A 19,971-nucleotide genomic window follows, 5' to 3' on the forward strand; every position below is an offset into this window, starting at 1 on the left:
TGGTGGGTCACTTGTCTCTCCTCAGCCTCCCTGTCCTTTTAATAAGTTCATACTGAATGTAACTGATTTGAAATTTATTTTTCCTCATACAAACAAATGCATTCTTCACCTTTTCTCTGTAAGTTTTATGATACTGATTTTACTGTTTTCTGTTTCTGAAATGGTTGGCGCTGTCCCCTAGTTTGTGGGTGTATCTGATAAATTTTTGCTTAAAGTTGTCTGTGATAAATCATCTATCAATGATGAAATGCCTCATGGAGTTTATAGGTGTTCTACATTTCCTTGGGGTACTTTTGTGTATGCATGACCTTAACTTGGTGCAAAGTGGATGGATCCTTAGTAAGCACAGCTTTTTTGTTTCCATCATATTAGCAAGAAGGTTTGAAGAGGTCCAGGGTGTTGTGGTGGATCCTTCATCTTCTTTCAGAACGGCAGCCATTCCTTGTCCTCATCCAAAGACCTGTACAAAAGTGATTTTTTTTTTTTCTTTCAACATCAGTTTATCTATGTCATTCTCCAGCCCCACCCCCAGCTGTCTTCATCTGTGTGTGTGCACGCTCTCTTTTGAGAGCATCATTGTTCTGTTTTGATGAAGGCTCTTTGTAGCCTTGCCTGAAAGTGCAGAGAGGGAAGAGTGGAGAGGGGAATGTTATTCCAGAGTTTTAGGTGGCACCTTACTTTTTTTTTTTTTTTTTTTTTTTTGGCACAAAGGGACCTCTTGTATAATTCTGCCTCTCTGGTGATCTCTTAATCCTCTGAAAGTGACTTGCACTCTATTGGATGAGCAGATTATCAGGAGGGAGTTTATCTCGTGGTGTTTTTGGATGCATAGCTATATATTATCTACTTAAATGCCTGTACAAGCACACCTGGAAACCTCCCCCTTGGAGTTTTATTTTAGCAAATATTTGAAGTATACAGTTGTCCAGGTAACCACGGTACAGATTTCGTTATCACATAGTCCTCATGCCTCTCATTTTTCCTGTTCTGATCCATGATCCCCAGTAAACCTCTTATTTTCTGTTAATCTCTGTTCCTCATTATCATATCCACAAAGTGCTGGGGAATTCCCTGGAGGTGCAGCTACTTTGAAGAGTGAGTGAAAGAGCTAAAGAAAAACTCACATAGCATAAGTGTATGAGTACTTATTATTAAGGAGCAGTAACCTTAAGGCGATAGGAGTTCTCAGTTGTGAGTCAACACGATAACTCAGGGTAGTTTAGATATAAGCTAAAAAGAGAGATAAAAATCTCTCTTTGCATCAGTGAATTGAAGCCTACGTTAATTATGAGTGCATTTGCTAGTCAAAAGTAAAAGTACTGTGACTAATTTATTGTTCTTTTCATGTGTTTTTTCCTGTAAATAAGAAGAAAAGTCTATTCTAAATGTAATTAGAAACCTAAAATTGCTGACAATTTTTGAGGAGTTACACTTTAAGAACTTTGCATTTGTTTATTTATATTAATATAAATAGATCCGACTTGAATGTTGTCTCTGCTTTAATCAGGGATTTGGACCAATTGGCCTCCAAAAGAGAGGCTTTCAATGGGGAAGGCAACATACACATACATATTAGTATTTGAGACTTCTGTTTATGTCTTTTAATTAATATTCTGTATAAAAAGAAAGCAAGGAGGAATAGATTATTTTTCTGTCTCTAATTTCAGGGTTTTGTGATTATGTATTTAAAATAGTTTTGTTTATTTAAATGAGTTAAACTAGTTATCTCTAGGATACTAACATACACAAAACAGAAATCATAAAATACGTAGCAGTTTTTTGCTGTCTAAAAAAAATTATCTCACAGTGTTGTGAGCACAGATTTAAGGTATGAGCTAACGAGATTATGTCAGAACATACTGTTTTAGTATTTGGTATTCTGTTTTTACAGATAAGTTATGCATGCTTACCAAAGTGACGTGCGGAAACAAACAATAAAACAAGATAGTTATGTCTCTGTATCAATTGGACAGGTATATGTGCTCTGTTTAGAAAGAAATTGTTACCAGATTACCGACAGATAATAAAAAAACCCCATTTATTTCATTTGAAGATGGAAATGCCTGCCTCATTTTTAAAGGAAGACTGTAATGGAACTCAGCAAATCACTCACATTTATTAGCATTAGGTTAATCAGTACATTCTTTACATCCAAAACTGGTTATGTTTTCATATTGCTCAGTGCTGCTTCTGCTATGTACTCTTGAGTCAGTGCAGCAAGTCCCCAGTGCCAAAATTTTCCTGTTTGTGGACAAAAGTAGAGAAGCAGACTGCAAGTGTCATGCTTTGCTCTGTCTTCTTGCCATTAGTTTTAACATGTATTCCCCTTTTGCTTTAGTAATGCAGATAATAATCTCTTTGCAAGGAACCACTTGGGGAACCATGCAGCAATTTTTTAAAATTTTTGTGTCAGTGGAAGATGCTGGACTAAGTATCTTTTCACAGTGCAGTTTCTTACCAGTATAGATTTGAAATAGGTGGTGTTTTAGGGTTTTTTTTATTAATAAAAAAGTTGATTTTAGCTCAAAGTGCTTTATGGATCACTGTGTAGGATGACTTCTTGAGTAGTAGTGTAGAATTGGAGGCTAGGGTTATTGGCTGTGGTTTTTATTTACACACCTTTTTTTGAAAACAAAGGAGTAGGACATGCCAGATTCTGTTTCTGATGTTGAAGGACAGAGTGTTTGTGTCTGACACACATGAGCAATTGTTCAAACATAGATTATAAAGAAAACATGAGCCTTGTAACATTAGGCAAGGTTAGTTGCTGTATTGAGTTACCTCTCACATAAATACTAGTTATGCAAGGTGAGAGCTGTCAAGGACTGAACTCACATGTTCACCTGAGTTTTAAGAAGCTATTCAAACGTTTATATGAGCATAAAAATTGATGGAGTATATCTTCTATTTGCATGTGTGCAGGTTGGGTTTTTTGTTTTTGTTTTTGTTTTTTTTAAAACCTTTCACTTTTCACCACTCTTTTTCGGTGAAGAAATTTTTCCTAATATCCAGTCTAAACGTCCCCTGGCCCAACTTCAGGCCATTTCCTCTCATCCTATCACTAGTTACTTGGGAGAAGAGACCAACACCCACATTACCACAACCCACTTTCAGGTAGTTGTAGAGAGCTTTCCTTTTTCCAAATATTTTTAATAGGTACCTGTTAATTAAGCCAACCGTTTACCCTGTCATTAACCTGAAAAAAATGAATACCATCATCTTGATTGTATTAAAAAGTTAGCTCTCTCTTATATAGCACTTACTCTGTTCATAGTCCTGACAACGTTGAATTGTATTGTGTTTCAAGAAGTCAGTGACAAAATCATAAAAGAGCTGCTTGTATTTTTTATAACCTATGAGGATGTCAATTTGAATATGGGTAAGCAACAATAGTTCATTAAAAAAAAAAAGGCAGATTTTCAATTTGAGATATCAGAGTTGTGATTCTAAGCCATACCTCTTTTTTGGGGATAAAAAAGTGCAAATACATTAAGTTAATGTTAATACCTCTAAAGATCTTTGAACAGACAGTGCTGATTATTGTTTTATACTTCTCATTTTCTTAATCCTTTCATTTTTGTTTAGCGACTTCGTCTTTTTACTTTGTCCTAGACCACAAATTTTTAAGAACTTCATTAAAGCAATTACAAGACAATGAAGAATTTTGAGAGGTCTCAAAATAAGAGAAATGTAGCCACAAGGTGTCACTAGAATACAAGTTTAAAAGACAATTTCTGTTTAAACTCCTTCACTGAAACTTATTCCTAATGTATGTTGTGCTTGTGTACCAAACTTCCAGACTTGTGGAATCATTCTGGTTTGCTGGCTTTGCTCTAGAGAGAGCAAATACAGAGATGGTACATTAAATTGGAAGGGAACTCTCAATTTTCCATGTTTCATCTGACATTGGATGATGCTGAGTTTTAATTGTGGGATTATTTGCCTAACGGGACCAATTTATAGTTTGAAAAGTAATGCTATTTTGTCAGTAATACTAGAATTTGAAAAAGATAATGAAAAGGGAAAGGGGTCAATTTTTATCTGCTTTTGCTACTATAGAGTATCTCAATAAGAGATAAGACAAAAATGTGACTAATCAAAGGAAAGAATTTATTACTGCATAAATATTTGGTTCTAAAGCATGTTTCTATTAAAAGAACTGATAGATGCCTCTAGAATAATGCTGTAAATGTGGGAAATTGTTTAAGCATATTCTTTTTCCTTTTTTTAATTTGTTTTAAATTGAAAAATGTTGATGTTTTCTAATACTAGTAGGCTGAACTAGCAGTAGTATGTCTAAATTCTCTGTGTTTCCTATAAAGTACTTGGCTGCTGTAGAAAGCATGGTGTAGAATTATTATTTTAGAAGGTGTACTCCTGTATTAAATGTATTTATCAGTGCAGAGAGAATTTCTTGCCTTTCCTTTTATTAAACATTGATGATATTGTGTGGCGGTTTTTTTGTTCAGTGCTTCACCAGTTTTTTGCTACTAATGATTACACCATTTGTAATCCTCTGCCTGAGTGAAGACAAATTAAATTGTAGACCCTGTCTCATGAGCACTGAAAAAAGCAAAATGTGAAAAGAGTAAGTGTTTCAGTACTAAGGCAGTTCTAAACTAAGAAATATTGGTAGTTGTGCACAATTGTTGTGCAGGTAGTATCATGTGAAGAGATGTGATTTTTCAAGTATGGGCTAGACAAGATTTTTTTTCTTTAATTTTCTCGGTCAGGCAGCCTCAGATACCTGTGCTTTATACTGGTGACGGTGCAGTCATTTTATTTTTCTTTCCACTTGGGAGAGTCACTCATTGGAAGTAGTTACTGATTAGGCAGCAATGTCTCACTTTCAGCCTCACCAGTAGGTCTCCGACATCCTTATCTGTAGTAGATACCCATTTGCAGTTTTCCTGTAGTGGAAACTTAGTGATAATAATTTGCCAAAAGGCATTCTGAATATGGTTCAATTTAAGAAGATGTTGAAACAAGTGAGGAGTTAACTCTTGAGGAAAAGAGCTGTTGAAGCACTGTTCCAGGTACTTGAAATAAACTGAGAAGAAAGCAATGTCTGCAGATCTAGTTTAGCACTAGCTTTTTTAAACAAGTAATTCTGCTTTCTCCCCCAGTGGAGAACAGTGGTGTTCAGAAAAAGCACATAGACATCCAAAACAGGCTTTTGAACATGGCTTTAACTTAAAATGCAACTCTACTGCGTCACTGACCTAATTGAAATATGTAGACTAAGAGTTGCTGGCAGGAGCTCTGGTAAGGCCTTCAGTTAGTCTGAAAAGCATTTGAAAAATTTTTCATCGCTGTCGTTAGTATACTTATAAAAGGACTTCTTGCAAATTGAATTATTAGATTTGGGCAACTTGAAACCATCTTTACCATAGTTACCACACTTGAAAAATACAAATGGTTGCATAGGCAACATGTTGATGACTTATTTTATTTGTACTGTGCTTTGGGAAACATTGACTGTTGTGTAAATACTTTATTTCTAACTGTGCAGATATGCTGATCTTTCAGAGTTTAGGAAAGAAATCCACTTTGCTGCACAATACAACTTAGCTGTTCTTTATTTCTGGATAACTGAAATCTTAAAATCTTTTGAGTTCTAATACTGTATGTAATACAGTGATAATGTCCAGAGAGAAGTAAAAAATATCTTGGTTTGTATAACAGAAATGTATTATAAAAAAGCAATTTTGAAATGTCACTCCAGACCTTTGAGGGTTTTCACTGGCATTATTTTCATAAATCAATTTTCACTGTAGGCATGCAGTTTTGGGGTTTTTTTTTCGGGGGTGGAGTGGGGAGAAGAACTAATCACCCTTTCTAGTACAAGGTGATCATACTTGAGGAATCTTATATTGTCAATTTTCCAACACTTTTTTAACTTTTTGAAATACAAGGAGTACTGCATCCAGCTCTGGGATCCCCAGTACTAGAAAGACATGGACTTGTTACAGAGGGTCCAGAGGAGGGCACAAAAGCGATCAGAGGGATGGAACACCTCTCCTATGAGGACAGGCTGAGAGAGTTAGGGTTCTTCAGCCTGGAGAAGAGAAGGTTCCTGGGGGGGACCTTATTGCAGCCTTTCAGTACTTAAAGGGGCCTTATAAGAAAGATAGGGATAGACCTTTTTGTTAGGGCCTGCATGGATAGGGCAAGGTGGTTTTAAACTAAAAGAGGGTAGATTTTGACTTGATACAAGGAAGACTTTTTTTTATGATGAGAGTGGTGAAACCCTGGCACAGGTTGCCCAAAGAGGTGGTAGATGCCCCATCCCTGGGTACATAGAAGGTCAGGTTGGCTGGGGCTCTGACCAGCCTGATCTAGTTGAAGATATGTCTGCTCATTGCAGGGGGGTTGGTCTACATGACCTTTAAAGGGCCCTTCCAACCCAAACCATTTTATAATTCTATGAAATGATTTCTTGAAGTCTCTGGTTTAGTGGCTAGGTGCCGCTTGATTATGTTTCTATCTTCCAGTGTTTAAACATCTTTTTTTTTCCAGTGTGTTCAATCTGGTATTTTTTTTTTATTTTCTGAGAGGTGATAGTCTCAGATTTTTTCAAACAGCGTTGATCATCTACACAAGATCAAGAAAACTATTGCCTTGTCTGGGACGGACCGTTTATTGATTTAAAAGATCCCTTTCTTCATTTCATGTTATGTATACTTTTGATCTTAAGCTTGCACTTCTCATTTCAGCTCCAAATGTGGCCTTAGTGATATAGAAGCTCATTTCTCTACAGACGTAATCAATAACATTTTTCATCAAGAACTTTATCAGGGCAGCTTTTTTTTCTTCTCAAATTCCTTCTCTGTCTCTGCCATAGCAATTTCAGTTATCCTAACCTACAGAGCTAGTGTGCATTTAAGCTGTTGATGACAACCTGTCAGACAGGTCATCCTCTGAAAATGAGTATTTATTTGAAAAAGTGTGTAGCGATGTCAGTATGGCTTGTATAGAAATACCTGAGAAATGTGAGAGCGCCTGCCAATCCAGTTTGTTGTATATGAATTATGAAAAAGTATAGTATATTCTTTTCTTATTTTTGAGTTTATCGTTTAGAAGAAACAGTTAACTTTTTAAGACATCTAGATTACATATTTCTCATGTTTGACATAATCATCCTTCTTTTTTTGGTGGTATGGTTAGAATTTCTGTCTATTCTGAATTTTGATGTATTCATTGTGAGTTTCTCAAACTATAAATTGTTTCTAGGTCTGTTTTCAAGCTGTTCCACCTCATAAAAGATCTGACATAGGTGAAAATTATCAGTAGTTATTCAGCTTGACAGTGATACATAGGGATACATCTAAACACTAAATTATCAAATTTTATTAATAAAAACTCTACAGCAAGTTATATTTTAAAGTTAATGTTGCGTAAGACAAATCTGTGTTTAAAAGGCATCTTCAACACTCTTTTACTTTTTTAGTACTATCACTTCTTCTGTGATTTCAGTTACATTCCCAAGAGCTAGAATTAACTGAGAGAACTTGCCATACATATTTACAAAGACAGGCCTTTACAAAAGGAAATCTTGTTTTGCCAAATTTATAAGGATTCTAGTTTAGTTTATTTTCTTGATCAATGATGACCATCTCTTGAAGTTGTTTGATGCCATTGCACAAAGCTTATCTTTTTCCCCATTTCTCAGCAGGTAATGGGCATGGTTTGTTGATGTGTATTTGAAACACTGTACCACACATACAATTACACATTATGAATATTCAAATTGCATATGTAAAACCAACTAATACACTTACGCGGATTCACTTTTCAGTTTCTAAGTTTATAAAGCCATCTGTCAGCCAACACTAGGCCGACCTCAGTTATGGAATAATTTGGATGATGTTAAAAATTTTATAGTAAAGCAGACTGGTCTGTGGTTATACTTGAATCTTTGTTCACAAACCTCAAGTTATCTGTGTAGCACGTTTTAAAGGTATAAATCAGTGTATGAATGGGAAAGCCATAAAGTAAACTGCTTTATTCATTGTCCTTTTTCTCTTCAGAAGAAACTTGTAGAACTTGTGTTGAGCTTAAGCCTCTTGAGCTTGGACTGTACTTGCTCTGTCTCATCTCAGTTGAGAGGACTAGGCTGATGGTTCCATTTGATGCAGCTTTTAAATAGTTTTCTGTTCCATGAAAGGAATATTCACCCTCTCATATGGAAGAAGATAGGACACGAGAAAATGAAAAATCAAGCTGAAAAGACCAACAAATAAAAAAGAACAAATTAGGTGCAACAGAAGATCAAATTTATAGGAAGTAAGACATGTGAAAGTGTGCATAAGCATCTTCAATGGGCAGAAATGAGTGAGTGAAGGAAAGAAAGCAATGGAAGAGAGAGATCATAAAGAGAAAATACAACATGCTTGGGGAAAAAAATTAGTGCGAGTGAAAAATGTTTTGAGAGAGAATGTTGTTTACTGTAGGGATAATTACAGGAGAACCATGTGTGATTTATCATTTTGAGGCTGCTATTGGAAGCAGTTAGTTTATTATTTGTAATGTCTTCTAAAAGAGAGAAAGAGTGATCTTTGTAAAACACCAGATTCTGCATTTGGGTTTTGATTTTTACCATGAAGCAATTTCTACGGCTTTATACCTCCATGCTTGTTTTTAATTTCTAAGTTTGGGACAAATATTTCCATACTTCACTGGAGATGTAATAAAGGTCTTGAAAATTTTACATACTCTAAGTAACATCATTAGTGATCAGTAAAGTGGCTTCATTACATTTCTTCATACCATTTTCTTTGTTGTTTATATTGGGGAATAACAGCAATGGTGGAAGTTGTATTAAGTATTGATTTCTAGATCTGTATTCTCTTCAATTATCTTGACTCTTTTAATGGCAAACTGCAAAGTTGGCTAATCAAGCTGCATTCTCATTAACAACATAAGTGCCCTGTTGACTCAGATGAACAGGCACCTCACCCTGTGTCCTGTCTCTGAGACAGAGAGTAGGAGGTGCTGGTTAGGGAAAGCCTGTGAGCCCAGCCATCCTCTGTGTTCTGTTCTCCTTATACTCTTCTGATCCTGCTGGTATAGGTTCATAGATTTCTTGTCCATTCATTTATCTAAGGTCCTTCTCTGACTGGGCTGTTACCAACTGCTTTCACAGCTACCAGTGGCAGGAAGTTCCAAACGCTCGCTAGCCACTGCTTAAAGAAAGTAGTTTTCTCTGTTTAGACAATTCTTTTACAAGTTTGTGTCTTCTAGTTCCAGTATTGTGGGATCTGGTGAACAACAGCACATCATTCACCTTCTTAACTCTTACTAAGATTTTGTGAATGTCAAACATAGACCCCTCAACCATGTCCACTTTGGTTCCATCTACTCTGTTGCTTTTATGATTTTAGGTAATCTTCTCTGTGCCTTCTGTGCCTCTACTATGTACTCCCTGAGGTGTGGAGACCAGAACTGTACATGAGCACTTGAGATACAGGCACACCAAAGTGTTAGAGTGACAAAACAACACTGTGGTGTTCTCGGCACCTTTCCCAACAACGTGCAATATTTCAGTGGTCCCCTGACTTTTGACTACCCAAAAAAGCTTACTTTCATGTGCAGTCTTGGAGACTGCACTAATGAGAACTTAGGCTCATTATCTCCCAGGCTATTTAGAAGCAAGATTATAGATCTCATGACTCTTCTGTTCTTCATATTTGACAGTGTTTTTCAAATGAAAACCCTTTGGCTTTCACAGTTCCTTGACGAACTGTGTGACTCACATGAGACTTGCAGTTTTGTTCAACTCTTATATTAAAGCTTTAAAATGTAAGATTTGGTAGTATTTCTTTGGGTTGAAGTTGATGCACTGTTGACAAAGAATAATTCTCTGATATACTTTAGAAGCTAAAATCAAATGTAGTGGTTTTTTTGGTGGGTTTTTTTTCTAATTTTCTTTTTTTTTTTTTCCCCTTTATCCAAAATATTCATGCTATACCTATCTGGGGATTTTCTCAAGTTGCACAATAGCTATCTTGGCTGAGGGGATGAACGTGCAGGATCTTTAAGTTATTTTTTTTTAGTTAATGACTAGAACTATAGTGTTTTAAAATGAGTGAAACATTCTGAAATTAAAATAACTCTTTTTTTTTCTTCAAGTCCTCCAACGTAGAGTTGAGGGGGGAAATTTGTTTGTTGTTTTGCAAATTTATTTTTAAGTGTTTACAGTTAAATTGGATTGGAAAAATCCTAAAAAGCCCTGTTGAATTTGAGGAACTTGAGTTTTTTCTGAAAGACTTCATTTTTCAAATGTGTAGGACCTCTGTATGGGGAATTTATACTAACTTTCCATGTGATTTGACATTACATGTTCATTTTCACATTAACTTATCAGATGCCTTAGCTCTTTTTATGCCATAAAAATTTGGATAATAGAGTTTAAAAATAACTTTGTTTAAAAGAGCAATTAATTCAAAGGAGAGTAATGTGTCACTCTTTCTGTAACAAGCTTTTTAGAGTCTAGAAATTAAGGGTTTAAATGTCATATGTTTGGACATTTGAAAAAATTAGGAGTAAATTTCGAGTACGTAGTATTAAAGCATGCAATCAATCTTAACTGTGCCTTGGGGTGTTTCCGTACAGCAGTTATGTTTTTCAGTGCATATTAATAAGCTTGATAAAATAATTTCTAAGAACTACTGAGCTCGGCTTTCCAAAATTATTATTTTAATTACAGTATTGGTAGCAGAACAATTTTTTGTGTAAATGAGTATTTATGAAAACTTTCATTCATGTTGCACAATTTTAATAATTTCTTTTTCACTTTAGTGATGCTAATGTTTTGTTTGGAGGGCAAGGGTTATTTTTGCTTTGTTTTTTTTTACAAGAGTATTCTTGATTTTGATTTAATTGGCAGGAAGACTAAATGTGGGTGAAATTGTGTGTACGAGTATGCATAGACACTGTTCCCCTTCAGATTGTATTTCATACCCCCCTTTTTTTTAAGGGAAGGATTTTATGTATATTTAGATGAAAACTGGGTTTAAAACTTCGGTAGATCAAAATACAATGAAGGGCTGACGACACTATTGCTGATGATTCCAGTTAGTAGTAAATTATAAAGCATATATAACAGCTGTAAGGAGAGATGACTTCCTGTGTCGTATTTCATCTTGCCTTCGTAGATAAGTGTGTAAATGAAAGGGAAACAAATTGTTTCAATATGGCAAATCTATATTATTTCTTTGGAGTGAAAATGAATGAAATTGAAATAATTCACTCTTCAGTGAAACTAGAAACTGTAAATGTATTTTATCCTCTGGCTGCGGATTGACATACGGCAGAATAGTAATAAGAGAACGTTCCTCATACTATCAACAGTAGTCAGACAGATTCACGAGCACTGAATTACAGTCAAGAAAAAGGGGTTCACCGTACTCTCATGTAATTTACACAGAGGCGCATGTAATTCATCATTTTAACAGAAGCTGCTGTTCACTGTTAGAAAATGTATTTTTTCAGTCTTCTTAAGCCCTTTCTATCCCTTGTACTTACTGAAAATCTGTAGTTACCTGTGCCTCATCTGCATTGTCTATGCATGAGCTGATTCCAGCAAAGATACTCAAGGCTCTTTACCATCATCTGGCATGTGAGCATGTGTTGGCACCATCACATCTAGCGCCTAACTGGTCTTCCCCAGTGTTTGGAAGTAAACATAAAATAAGGTTGGGGGTCAGCAGCAGAATACTTGAAAAAAATACTTTGTTTCTGACCCACAGGCTCTTGGCATTTTGTAGAGAATGAGACATCCTTGAAAAGTTCACAGTGCTATATGAAAGTTGAGCTTGTGAGGTTTGTAGTAATGATACACAAGCAAGCTAGCAGGAGAAGTATCTGCAACCACCAAAACTTTTCCTATCACGTATGTGAATGCAAAGAAAATCAAAGCCAAACTGTTCTGATCATGCAAAAGACACATCTTTCTGTCTTGCTGATGGGTGTGGCAAAGTAGCTAGGAAATGCCTGTTTTCTAGAAGTTTTAGTTGTGTTTCTCAATTCTGACTTGCATGATTTGGTTTACAGAGTAATAGTATGCTGAAGTGCATACCAACAGTTCATTCTTTCACAAAAATTGGTTTCTTTATGTTTTTCATAACTGGTAATTATTAAGAATTCTTCTGTTACTAAGACTTCAATGAAAAATTTAGGACACTGTTCTTAAGATAGCTTTCCTTGCTTTATCTGTTTCTTATTATCAGTGTGAATGCTGGAGAAGTGCAGATGCTCACTTTAGTTTTCGTGTGACATGTGAGATGCTTTGCGGAAAAGTATGCTGCTAATTATTTAATTTTCTGGTACATAAGAACTGTTTGGAGACCACTACTGTCAAATATATTACAGAATGGCACTCTATAACTTTTCACAGAAGTAATTTGATAAGGATAAAGACTGTCTTGACTTCACAGCAACATAACTCTAGAGGTCAATGTAAGGTAACGTAAATTGCCAGAGGAGGCTAATCTTGTTACATTGCACATACGATTACGAGACAGCAGAGAACCTCTTCCAGGACTTGACAGAGGGCATGAACCTAAATGTGGTTTTTTGAATGCCTTTTAGAGGATCTTTTTTATATTCACTGATAGTGCTGGGGAACCTCAGGTGACTATTCCCACAACGTAGCTCCCCAAGTTGAATGCCTGCTACTAAACGTGAATAATTCGTCTTTCCTTTGTGAATTGTTTCTTGTTAGGAGTGTTCATGTTATGAACTGGAGATATGCATGTCATGGAAGAGATTACTAGTGTTCCTCCAAAGAAGTACTACAAGAGCAAGGTGCAAGAAAGCTTATGCTCAGGAAATTACTATTGGATTGATATTGGAGGAAAAAAAATACTATTGGAAGGTATTTTCAGCTCCGAGTTTAATTAGATGTGCATCACTTTTGAGGTGGAGGAAATGGTACAAATGAAGTAGAGAGGATGTAGCTAGGAGATGGAGGTTGATGGGATGGCTTGTCTGCTCAGATAACCTGCTAGGATTTCGATACATCAAACATCTATACTAGATAAGGCAAGTGTGAGAGAGAAAACATCAGTGCTTTGGCAGAATAGCATTTAGGTTTGTATTTGGTAGACTGGAGAGAAGATGGGACTCTGGAGTTTTAAAAGCTGATGAGTCTAGACTTCTTATTCAAGGGGCAATAGATGATCTACATTTTATTGGCATTTGTTTCTGTGTTGTGGTTGTCTTGTATTTATCATTATCAGAAATAAGGTGACTGACATGAATTAACTTGAATTTTGGAAAAAATATTTTTTTTGTGTTTTTTTTAAGACAAGTCTGCTGAGTTATCACACACTTGTAATAAAATGTTTTGGCTTGTTGAATTAAATAAAAAAATTTTCAAGCTGGAATTTACAAAAGATGCATTTTAGGCACAGTATTAGTTTGCGTTTAAAATTAATCTGATAAGGCATTTAGCAACTTGGGGAGTTGACTGAACATTTTATTCTGTGCTATAAGCTTGTTTAGTGTACATTTCTTTCAAAAATTATTGTTAAAGAAACCTCCAATTAATAAGCTAAGGAAAATCGCTTAAAACAATGCACAGAATGCAAACTGAGTGTTTGCCCAGGCTGGCCCCTTTCCTCTGTTAGCTTTGGCAACTATGGGACGTCAATTAAAAATGTGATGCATTGTTCTGTGTGTTTTGGGGTGATGGCATTTAAACATTTTTTATGGGAGGTAGGGAGAGTGAGAGAAAGTACTGTTCTTGACCGCCTCTTCAAGACTTCATTGGTGTATCATTTATAAAATCATTAACTGATTTTAAAATTGTGCCTTCGGTCAATATTTACTCTGTTTGAACTTACTTGACACTTTTTCTCATTTTGTACTGTGTATGACTAGTGTTTGATCTGTTCAGAAACAAACCACCAAATCTATTTAGTGGTTACATTAAAACAAAATGCAGGGGGGGAGGAGGCATCTAGGCAATGAAGAAACAGCTGTTATCCCATTTTATTTTAAAGTAAACTCAGTGGTACATTATTTAAAATCACCATTTTGGTGAAATTAATAATCTAATCTTTATTATGCAGCTTCATGGCATACATTTTAAATTGCATCATGGCAGTTGAATACAAAGTTGAATATACTTGTTCTCTTCTCTATTACCTAAAAAGGAAATGTTTCAGTATGAAAATTTTATGGTCATTATATCAATTTCTTAAGTGCAGGTGGGAGGAATTACTATTGATTTAATAGATTTAATAGTTCGTATTCAAAATCTATGGAACAGAAGTAGTATTTTGCAGCTGAGTAACTGCAGAGTGTAATAGTTCAGGCAGAATTCTGAAAGCTGTAAAACTGGAAAATTACATTCTTTTTCAGGCATAACTGGACTTGAATATCTTTGTTCATTTTAGCTTCTAGTGAATTATACTGCATAAGGAGCTGAATTACGTATTTCATTTCAATCGTTCAGATACGAATTTGTTTTGGGTATTAAAATTGGGAACAGTATGCAGTTGCCATGGAAATGACTTGAAGTAGTTGCAGTATTTAAGAGAAAACAGAGGTCACCACAGGAATCACAAACCATGGAGAGTGCTTTTATACAAGGTGCATCGGATCAGGCTGATAGGAAAGGACTGAGCTTTTTGGTTCTCTGTAGTGTTTTTACTACTTCTAGTGGCCTTTTTAAAGGAGATGAGAGGTTTTTTGGGGGTCCTCTGAATGTCTTCTGTTTTGCTTCCTCCCATACTTTACTCCTTTTTGCACCGTCTGGTTTTCAGAATCAGTCAGTGCTACTTCAGACATCTGATAGAAGAAATGTCTTAGCAGTACTATGGAGCTTTCCAACCCACCTAGTCTTTTAAGGAGAACTTTTATGTTGATGTTGTAGTTATCTTGTTTTATGGGTCAAGCAGGTAATGTACAAACAGGTCAGTTCTTCAGTTATTAATAAGTTACAGCCCAGTGGTTTCATCACAGTTGGCTAAAATACTCCTACACTGAGCAAGCAAAAGTTCCATGGTGATGGAATAGATTAATGTGTCTTATCTTAACGATGGAAAACTTGTCATAACAGAGGAATATGTACAAATTAGTGTCACTGTAGAGGAAGAAGGAACTTTTTTTGTGGTCTTGTGCATGATTTTCAACTGTTCAGCCATGGTGATAGAGTGGACTTCTTGCATAATAATTATAGGTACGTATTTTCAAAATTCTTAACTTCATTAATGTAAGAGTTAATAGATGTGGGAGTTACAATGAGTAGCTAAAATAAAGCAATAACCATCAATATCGAGAACCAGAATGGGGAGATCTTATCCAGATATCCTGAAATACACTTGTGCTTTTCGCTTTGAGTGGCAGATTTTTTTCATTTTAAGATGTAGGAGACAAATATGCAAGAAATTCTGTGAACTTAATTGTCATCATCTAATTAGAATGTCTGTGCCATAGTTGGAGGCACAGGGGGAGGATGGTCTTCAAAAATACAGTTGGAAATTTTACTCTGTAGAATTATGGCCACACTTTAGGGTTAGAAGAATTGTAATTTATAGTTCCTATAACATTAAATCTTTAATGAATAATAACTTACTCCAGGGTCACTGGAGTAATTTTTGTGGCCCATTTTCTGGAATGCAATTTCTGACAACTTCCAAAAATACAAATGGAACAAGTGCCTGCTCTCTGGCATGCTGGATCATCTGCAGCTGAAAGAGGTTTTTCTTTTTGACTCTGCTTTCCTCTTTGCAGTTTCTGTTGAGCGAGTTAAACGTAGCGGTTCACTTCTTGCACATTAACAATGTCTTGATGCTCACATTCTTCCTCTATCTTTTTGGAGACCTTTATAGTTAGAGAAACTATTAATTCCTTATTTAACACTTGCATCCCCTTTCCAGGCCAGGGCTGAATTGTAGATGGTTCATTCTGGTTTAGAAAACTGTTAACACAGCTGGTTTCTTGGACTAGTGACTAAAACACAACTCCTGTATGCCATGTTATCCGTCACTACTTCATCTTTCTGCAGAAAGCCTTGCTGGACTTGGTGGGTTGTTCCTCCTGGTCTTCCTCTGCCTGGAGCTCAATATTAGCACTGAGGTGGGGGTTTTTGAGGCTGAGCTTGTGACTCATACTTTCTTCTCTTAACCTTTTATGCTTGGACTAGGAGTTGGTACTCCCATGCTGAGTGTGTGGGAAACTCTTCTTGTTGAAAGAAAAACAGTCCACTGAGTTAGATGTAAGCAGGAACTCCAAGGGTCAAACTGGAGACTTGCTTTTCTCTTCCCCTTCACTTTCTCCACAGTGGTAGAGATACATGGTGCAGTTGTCAAATCTTTGGATCACTGTTGGGTATCTTCTGCTGGCTGTGGATACTTGACAGGAGTATCATACCCCATTTGTGAGTGAAGAATAGTTCTTGTTCATATGCACAATAATTAAATGAGAAAAACATGCTCTTAGATTACACATGAATGTCCTCCTCACCCTCAGCGCAGTCCCTTAGTGACTGTCTGCAGGCCAGTCATCAGTCAAGCAGGAAAGTGCTGGTCTTGTCATTCCCTAGAGCTGCTGTCGTCTTTCTGCTGCTTCTCAGAGGGTTTCTGTATCTTGTCAGATCAATCTTTTTTCTTCTGTGTTTTTGATCATCTTAATTCTCTACTGAGCTAATGCCAGATAGTAACAGTTTAAAGCAATCTCATGTTTGTGCTTTTCTTTTGTGTTTACCCTGTATGGCTTAATAGCCTAAACATGCTGTCACATGTAGACAATGGTAGTAAAGACAATTAGAGCTCATTGTTAATCTATCTCGGTAAATCTGAGACCTGGGTCATACTGCAGGGAAGAGGGAGGGAAAAATTAAGAGGAAGAGTTTCATACTTGGCCCAGGACAGGTCTTAATCCCTCCCTGGAACTGGCTGTTGTTATTCTGGCAGCATATTGCTGTCCTGAGTTGGAAGATGCTTAGAAAAATTTGGACAGCTAGGTGAATTCTGTGTTCAACCATGGTACAATGGCTTGTAGGTACTGATGTTAACTTAAGGTAAAATGGGTCAAATGGTGTCAACAGAATTAGGAAGGATGTTTTGTTGATGTGAAAATGATGTGATATTTATGCTAGGTAGGATTGGAACTGCTTCTGCAATTGAACTGGCAGATATATATGGCAGGAAGCCAAGATTATTTATAAAGCATTTTTGTGCATCTTTGGATAATGTAATTGGATTAATACATAAATGCAGGATAATCCAGTTCTTGTCAATGTGACTCTGATTTATTCTTAAAGTTACTATCAGAAAATCAGCCTGATAATTACTGTATTTAAAGGGAAACAAATGCTACACTGTTTTCTGTCTTGATCCCAATTTTATGGCTCTTACTTGAAATAGCAAAATGGTTATTTCATCCTAGATAAAGACATCTGGCTTTCTCCAGACTTTCTTCAAAAATAGAGTATTAGCCTGATCAGAGGGATTAAATAACATCTTAAGAATTGTGTAGCTTGTGAATCTCAGAAGAGATTGGAGAGGTTTAAAAAGCCTGGACAGAAGAGAGGCATAGGAGGATAAACTCTTAAGGTAAAAAAAGCCTTTTAAAGTGAGGGCATTAGCTGAAGGGCGAAGTAAGCTGTATATGGAAGACAGGATTTGGAGCAAGTGTCATGTGCAAAATGTAGAAATGTGGACTGTGCAAAGCAAGCTTAGAGAATACTTAGGAATGCTGAAAAAACTAAAAGAGTTTATCGTTCTGCCTAGAAAGTATGTTTGCTTCTGATAACTATTGTAATAGACTCTTTAAACCTTTTCAAGTAAGTCTACAACTGCATCTAAATTAATGAACTAAACAATCCCAAGTCCCCTTTCTTTAGTCCTGAAATGAATGGTCACAATTGTTACACTTTGGCCACATCTGTCCTGTTAAACTCTCTCAGCTTCCAGAATGGATTGACCACCCACATTGCCCTTTGGCAGGAATAGCTTCTGGCCCATGTGGACCCTCAAGCAGGCCTTGAGAAAGGATTGCCAGTTGGGCTAGGCTGGAATCATGCTGGGACAAGTCTAACACAATAGTGTAGCTAGAATAATCTCAAGACTGAATTCTGGAAGGGTTTTCCATGTGCTTTTATGCACAATTACATAAGAGTGCAGAGTGGGGGAACAGCTTGGAGGTAGTGGACCTAAGATGGGGGCCATGAAGTCCATGAAAGGTATGGCTTCAGTTTGCTTGAACAGTATGTTTTAGAAAATTTGGAAAGTTGTGTGTGTGAGGTTCAACTTGTTAAATGATCGATTTGGAGAGCTTTGATAGTAATTTTTCTGACACACCAAAAGCATCTCAGTATAAGCTGTTCAGTCACACAATAGACAGATGTGTGAGCTGTATACATATATTCTGTTATGATACAGATTGAAGCAATAAGGTATGTTACTGATGATTTCTTTAGGGTTTGTGGAGTGCGTGCATAATATTTTAAAATTCCTTTAGCTTGTAGTTACCCTTCTGCAGATGAGGAAAATAAAGCTAAAAGATACTGGCTAATCTGCTTTTGTTTGCAGAACAAACTAAAATCACAAACTTATTTTTAGTGCTTGAATGAAGGGTTAAGATGCTGTATATTAAATAGATGCAACCTTAGTTTATGCATTTTTAATAGGATACAAGATGAATAAGTGAGTGAAGCAAAACATGTATTCAGCAATTGCCAAATCCAAGATCACACTCTTAATAAGAAGTGCAGTGTCAGATACTTTTATATAGAAAGTTTATCTTCTGGCCCAAGTTGAGATTTAATATTTTAAAATCTCTCTGTTTTGATCCTTGGTGCCATTTCGTTAATCCCAAGTTGTCTATCATCTCTGGACTGCTTTTAGGATGATGGAATGAGTGATGAACCTGCAGAGATCTAATACTGTTGCAGGGGGATGGTGAAGCATGAGAGTTACTACCTTTACTGAATGAAAACCCTGGTGGTAGCATATTGCAGTGATAGAGTTAATATTCAGTTAAATAAAAGTGGAATAGGAGCAATAGTGCAAGGGAAGGAATGAGAAATTAAGTGGTATCTTTTCAGAAGTCTGCCTTATTGCTGGCTGCATTGCTCCTCTGGGATTTTTCTACTGAGTGCAAGAAAATCAGCAAGCTCTTCTTGAAAAACCCAAGATGAAATTACTGCCATAAATTTTTTTTTTTTCATGGTGTAAAACCTTAATTTAGATGGGGAGGGTTTATTACCAGTGTTTTTCTGGCATGGCTAAGTTCAATTAATTTCAGATGACAAGCTCAAGGGTTTTCTTCCTCTCTCCCCTCACATCCCCTGCTTCCCAATATGTGGAAAGTACAATTTGTTATTGGTTTGCCGTGGGCTCTGGAGACCTCATTAAGGGCCCAAAAAGGGCTTTCTGTCTCTGCTGTTGGACTCCTTTCTGTTTTCTGTTGAACTGGATTTGCATTCTCACATGGAAAGGAGTACAAGGGCTGGAGGATGAAAACTGTTAGGTTTATATTGCTTGCCTGTTGATAAAAGTCATGATAGGAAATTAAAAAAACTGCTGCTCTTTAGGATCTAGTGTTATAGTGAAATTTTCGATGCAGAGGCAGATCAGCTTTGAGATGGGAATGTAAGCAGCAAATCTCAAGTAATTTTTGTTGACAGTTCATATGCAGGATGTCCGCTTGTTTGACGGTAAGGAAAGCTGCCAGCAAAATACTACATTGCGTCACAATTCTGAGACACCATGCTAACATTTCAGATTCCTATTCCTATCAAAATACTGTTAAGAGCACCTCTTGGAAGCAAGATACTGGGCTTTGTAGTCTGCACAGTAGTTCAAGACATTATATTAGAGCAGTATGCATATGAGAACTATCATATATGTGCAGTGTATTTTCATAGCAAAAGCCAATATGCCTGTGAGAAACTATTTATTCCATTCTTACAGTAACTTTGAGGTTTAACATGAAATGCACACAGTCATATCTGACTAG

General features: G+C 36.3%; 1 protein-coding gene across 1 annotated transcript in view; it reads left to right on the forward strand.

Moving 5' to 3' along the window:
- Positions 1–19,971, forward strand: part of LOC104625700 (BTB/POZ domain-containing protein 9-like) — a gene marked incomplete at its 3' end in the record, with an annotated part of 80,341 nt that overhangs the window by 16,549 nt on the left and 43,821 nt on the right. The gene's annotated exons all lie outside the window — the stretch shown is intronic.

This window comes from Phaethon lepturus, unplaced genomic scaffold, assembly GCF_000687285.1.
Source record: "Phaethon lepturus isolate BGI_N335 unplaced genomic scaffold, ASM68728v1 scaffold6438, whole genome shotgun sequence".
NCBI classification, from domain to species: Eukaryota; Metazoa; Chordata; class Aves; order Phaethontiformes; family Phaethontidae; genus Phaethon; species Phaethon lepturus.